We start from the raw sequence: 6,697 nt of genomic DNA on the forward strand, positions 1-6,697 counted from the left end.
TGCTTCCGGCGCACATATATTGACTGAAGAGAAGGGGAGAGGTAATTGGTATAAAACTCCACCACCAAGGAGACGTTGACTTCCTGTGGTCTTCGCATGAGAAATCCCCAACCTCTCCGCTCAATGCGGGGTAACATACGGAGCAATGTGATCCGGAGGGGCGAGTAGATGCTCGGAATGATTGTTCCTCTCAACCATGGCGGGGAATATGAGCTCACAGAAGCGGTTGGGAAACCTTGTGGGGTCCCTAGCTAGCTTGCCCTTCTCTTGCTCATCAATATGAACAATTGTCTTCACCTTCTTTGAATGGAGCTTAGCTCCTAGTGTAGGATGCGCCTTGGAGGTTGATTTTTGGGGTGCTCTTTTAGTGGCCGGTGTCTTCGACGCCTTCTCCTTGTGCTCAATTGAGTGGTTTTTATCAACTCTTTACCCACTTATTCATACTATTTGCATGGTATTACATTTGCCTTCCTAATTATGTGCTTTGATTGAAAACATGCTTCTTTGGCCTAAAGTTTCCTATGTTTAATCCTCTCTTATTACCATTAGATGTCTTGATATGTGTGTTAAGTGATTTCAGATATTATAGGGCAGGAATGGCTTGGAGGATGGAAAGGAAGCATGCAAAAGTGGAAGGAATACAATAAGTTGGAGAAATTGCTAAGCTGTCCAAACTGACCTCTTCGCACTCAAACGACTATAACTTTAGTTACAGAAGTCCAAACGACGCGGTTCCAATTGCGTTGGAAAGCTAACGTTTGGGGCTTCGATTTGATATATAATTTACCATAGTTGCCCCGACGCCAGGCGATGCGAACGCGTGAGTCACGCGGACACGTGACCTGGCAGGAACGCAACCCGCGCGGCCGCGTGAGCCATGCGGCCGCATCACTTTTCCGCGACCTGTACGGACCAGAAAGTGCTGGAAGTGACTTCTGGGCTGTTTTTGACCCAGTTTTTGACCCAGAGAACACAGATTAGAGGCTATAAAGTGGGGGAATGCATCCATTCATAATTAGGCTCTCATAATTCACTTTTCATGATTTAGATGTAGTTTTTAGAGAGAAAGGTTCTCTCCTCTCTCTTAGTATTAGGATTTAGGATTTCTCTTAGTTTTAGGAGTGGCTCTCAATCCCAGGTTCTTTATTTATTCTATTATTTTATTTCAGTTTGTTAATGTTGGTTTACGAACTTCATGTTAGAATTGATTTCTTTTATTAATGCATTTGAGGTATTTCAGATTATGATTGTTTTATTCTATTTAAGATTGCTTTCAATTCAATTTAGATTTATTTTTCCCTTTCGTCTTTGGTTAAATAATTGGTGACCCTTGAGTTATCAAACTCATTGTTGATTGAAAATTGGAATTCTTCAAGAATTAATTCAAGTTCCAATAACTCTAGTCTTTCCCACGGAAAGACTAGGACCTGAGGAATCAGAATTAATTCATCCACATAACTTACCTTCATAGTTAGAGGTTAACAAAGTGGGAGAAGAATCCAATTCTCTTTACAATTGATAAGGATAACCAGGATAGGACTTCCTATTTTCGTACCTTGCCAAGAGTTTATTTTATAGTTATTTATTTATTTTATTTCTTCTTATGCAACATACTGCTCCCTAATTTCTAAAACCCCTAATTTACAAACTCATAACCAATAATAAGAACATACCTCCCTGCAATTCCTTGAGAAGACGACCCGAGGTTTGAATACTCGGTTATCAATTTCAAGGGGGTTTGTTACTTGTGACAACCAAAACGTTTGTACGAAGGGATTTCTGTCGGTTTAGAGACTATATCTACAATGCGACTGTTTTTATAAAATTCTTTACTGGCAAAAATCCTAACGTCAGCCATCCTAAAAAAGGGAGGAAAAGGAGAAACATTAAACCCAAATAAGCAACACATGGAAAGTAACATGCGAGTGAAAAGTAATGCCCAAAAGGAATGGTGTGTCTTGAGGACATGACAGCTGCAACATGTGATCAAGACAATAATAAAATCAAGGGGCATAACACTTAGCATGGGATGCAAGAGTGAGTAAAGCATGCAATAAGGCATGAGAAGGATAAACTCAAGCATCAATAATAATGAAGCAAGTCATGGGTAATGAGCGTAAGGATAGTAAACAAGAAGCGAAATAGGCTCAATGCACTTAAAGGAAGACAAGTGTATGAAGAAGAAGCACCAAGTTGAGAGAACAAAGTCAAAATTGAACTAAAATGGTATAGGTGCCTTTCAACAAACACTTGGTGTTCAACATTCAAAATATGAGCAAGTAGGAGAAATTCAAACATGTAAAACCCCCAAATGGAATACCAAACAACAATACAACACCACATAGTCATAAAGGGATCAAAAGACATCAAGATGTACCATCAAAGCAAGAGAAAACTTAAAGTTCAACACCTATGAAAAATATGAAAAGAAAAAAAGCAAACAAGCAAGAACTAATCAAGAAAAATGCAACTAAGAAGAGAAGAAAAGAGAAACCAAATGCAACTAGTAAGAGAAAAGAAGATTTAAAACAAGAGACAAGAGGAAGGAGTAGGAGTGAACCTTTAGAAGAAGAAGAAATCAAGGTGTGGTATAAGGGGAAAATAGGAGTGGAGAGAGAAAAGAAAGAGAGGATAGAGAAATTATGGGGCCGCTGGAGGCGGTAGTCGCCAGCGCTGGTAATGGTGGCCGGAGATAAGGTGGTGGAAGATGGGAAAAGAAGGGAGAAAGTGATGGAAGAAGAAAGGTGAGGAAATAAAGCAAAATAAGGTGCGCTGCCATTCAGATGCGTCAGGGGATCGACGTGTGGATGGATAGAGAAGGGAGGTGACGCGTAAGCATCTCCCACGCGTACGCATGGGTAGCAAGAAAGAGAGGGGACGCGTACGCGTCAAAGAATACGCACGCGTGGGTAGAGTTGTGCCTTGGGCCCAAAGTTGGCACAAAGTAGGCCCAATTCTCGGGTTTTTGTACCAAGAGAGGCGTGCAGCACAATCGACGTATACGCACAGAGCACGCATACGCGTGGATTTCAGGAGCGGCGATCGACGCGTACGCGTCACCCAAGCTTACGCGTGGGTCGCCTGGCACAAAGTGGGCATAAAGTGAGCACAACTCTCAGGTTTTTCTACCAGAGTGTCAAAAATTTACAATCGACGGGTAAGCGTCGCCCATGCTTACGCGTGGGTGTGCGAAATGGCAAGGGACATGTAAGCGTCACCCACGCTTACGCATGGGTTGCAGTTGTGCCTTGGGCACAAAATGGGCACGAAGTAAGCACAACTCTCTGGTTTTTGTACCAGGAGTTGTGAAACCGTGCCGACGCGTATGCGTACAGCGCGCTTGCGCGTGGATGCCCTCTTTTTTTCTTTTTTTTTCATACACATGAGGAGGGGCAATTCTAGCACAAATTGGTAGTGATACATGCTAAAAGGGTCAAAAACATCAAAAATCTCATGTAACACTCAACCTTAAGCATTTCTTCAACATCTCAATTCAATCAAACCATTATCCATGAACCCCTCATGAGCAATTTTTAACACAAAAATCAAGCAAAATCAACTATACTATGAACAAATCATAAACCAAACAATCACAAAAGGCACAAAGATGCAAAAGAGCTATATGCAAGAAGCTATACACAAGGGAAGATCATAGCACGGTGGAGTGTCTCCTACCTAGCACTTTTCTTTAACGTCCTTAAGTTGGACGGTCATAATCTCAAATCTCTTCGCCTTCGGGTGCGTCCTCAAGAAGGAACACCTCAACCTCTTTGTTGCTTTTCATATGCTTTCCTTATAAAGCCTTGAATTCTCATAGGCTTCCAATCGAAGGCACTCAAGCTCCACTAACTGTAACTTCCTTTCGACTCCAACCCCAAATCAAGTGTTGCATTCTTTTACGGCCCAATACACCTTATGCTCTATCTCCACCGGGAGATGGCGAGCCTTCCCATAGACCAACCAGAACGGGCTCATACCAATTGGCATTTTATACTCCGTCTGGTAAGCCCAAAGCGCATCGCCGAGCTTAGAACTCCAATCTTTCCTATGAGGCTTCACAACCTTTTTTCAATATGCGCTTGATTTCCTGATTGGAGACTTTGGCTTGGCCATTGGTTTGGGGGTGGTATGCCGTGGCCACTTTGTGAACGATACCATACTTCTTCATCAACCCTACCATTCTCTTGTTGCAAAAGTGAGATCCTTGATCACTCACGATTGCTCGTGGTGATCCAAAGGGACAAATTACATTATTGTGAACAAAAGAAAGTACCACATTAGCATCATCCGTCCGGGTGAGAATCGCTTCCACGCACCCATTTGGAAACATAGTTAACAACTAGTAGAATATAGAGAAAACCATTAGAGTTTGGGAAAGGCCCCATAAAGTCAATACCCCAAACATAAAAAATCTCATAAAATAACATATTTTGTTGGGGTATTTCATCCTTCTTGGAGATATTTCCAAATCTAAGACATGGTAGACAAGATTTACAAAAGAGAGATGCAACCTTGAAAAGTGTAGGCCACCAAAATCCGCAATCTAAGACCTTCCGAGCCGTCCTTTGAGGACCAAAATGGCCACCACCCTCGGAAGAGTGGCAAGCCTCCAAGATAGCTTGATGCTCGAATTGTGGTATGCACCTTTGAATTACTTGATCGACACCACATCTCCATAAGTACGGGTCATCCCATACATAATATTTGGATTCGCTTTTAAGCTTATCCTTTTGATGTTGAGAGAAATCGGAAGGAAAGGTGCGAGTAACCAACTAATTGGCAATATGTGCATACCAAGGGGTCACCTCGGATATTGCTAGCAAGCCCTCAAGGGGAAATGTATCATTGATAGGAGTGGGATCGCCCTTTGTGTGCTCAAGCCGAATCAAGTGGTCCGCCACTAGATTTTGCAAACCACTCCTATCTTTGATTTTTAGGTCAAATTCTTGCAATGACAACACCCATCGGATCAACCTTGGTTTGGATTCCTTCTTGGCCAACAAATATTTCAATGCCGCATGATCCGAGTATACTACCACCTTGGAGCCAAGTAAGTAAGCCCATAATTTATCCAAGGCAAAGACAATGGCTAACAATTCCTTCTCGGTGGTAGTATAATTGGATTGCGCTCCATCTAAAGTCTTAGAGGCATAGGCAATGACATAAGAAATTTTACCCTCGCGCTGACCTAGTGCCGCTCTCACCGCATAGTTTGAGGCGTCACACATGATTTTGAATGGTCTAGTCCAGTCCGGCCCTCTCACTATGGGAGCTTAGGTTAAAGAAATTTTGAGCTTGTCAAATGCCTCCATGCACTCTTCACTCAATTCAAAGTCCACATCCTTTTGCAAAAATTGAGAGAGAGGTAGTGCCACCTTACTAAAGTCCTTAATAAATCGCCGGTAAAAACCTGCATGTCCAAGAAATGCACGGACTTCCCTCACAGAAGAGGGGTAAGGCAAACTAGAATAACATTGACCTTTGCCGGATCCACAGAAATACCTCTATTAGAGATAATGTGTCCTAAAACAATACCTTGTCTAACCATAAAATGACATTTCTCAAAATTAAGAACAAGGTTTGACTTAATACACCTCTCTAATACTTTTGCAAGGTTGTCCAAGCAAAGATCAAAGGAGTCCCCATACACACCAAAATCATCCATGAACACCTCCATGCATTGCTCCAAAAGATCCGCAAATATACTCATCATACACATTTGGAACGTAGCATATGCATTGCACAAGCCAAATGGCATCCTTTTATACGCATACGTTCTAAAAAGGCATGTGAAGGTTATTTTTTCTTGGTCTCCAGGAGCAATGTGGATTTGAAAATAACCAAAATATCCATCTAAGAAACAGTAATGAGATTTACCACATAGGCAATCAAGCATTTGATCGATGAAGGGCAACGGAAAGTGATCCTTCCTAGTGGCCAAGTTTAAGCACCGATAGTCAATACATACCCTCCATGAGTTTTGGACTCTCATGGCTATAAGCTCCCCTTGTTCATTCTTGATTGTAGTAACACCGAATTTCTTTGGAACCACTTGGACGGGACTCACCCACTCACTACCCGAAATCGGATAGATCATGTCTGCTTCTAATAACCGGGTGACCTCCTTCTTCACAACCTCTAAAATGGTAGGATTTAAACGCCTTTGAGGTTGTCTAACGGGTTTGGCTCCTTCTTCTAGGAAAATTCGATGTTCACATACTTGGGGGCTAATGCCAACTAAGTCTGCCAAGCTCCACCCAATGGCCTTCTTGTTCCTCCTCAAGACATTAAGCAACTTCTCTTCATGGTGGAAGGTAAGTGGTGCACGAAATTGTGATCATCAATGGCACCATCAACATGGTACGCTCAATTGCAATCTCAACTCTTTATCACAACTTCGCACAACTAACCAGCAAGTGCATTGGGTCGTCCAAGTAATAAACCTTACGCGAGTAAGGGTCGATCCCACGGAGATTGTTGGTATGAAGCAAGCTATGGTCATCTTGTAAATCTCAGTCAGGCGGATTTAAATGGTAATGGAGGATTAATAACTAAAAGATGAATAAAACATAAAATAAAGATAGAGGTACTTACGCAATTCATTAGTGAGAATTTTAGATAAGCGTATGGAGATGCTTTGTCCCTTCCGTCTCTCTGCTTTCCTACTGTCTTCATCCAATCCTTCTTAATCCTTTCC

Source organism: Arachis duranensis, chromosome 7, assembly GCF_000817695.3.
Source record: "Arachis duranensis cultivar V14167 chromosome 7, aradu.V14167.gnm2.J7QH, whole genome shotgun sequence".
NCBI classification, from domain to species: domain Eukaryota; kingdom Viridiplantae; phylum Streptophyta; class Magnoliopsida; order Fabales; family Fabaceae; genus Arachis; species Arachis duranensis.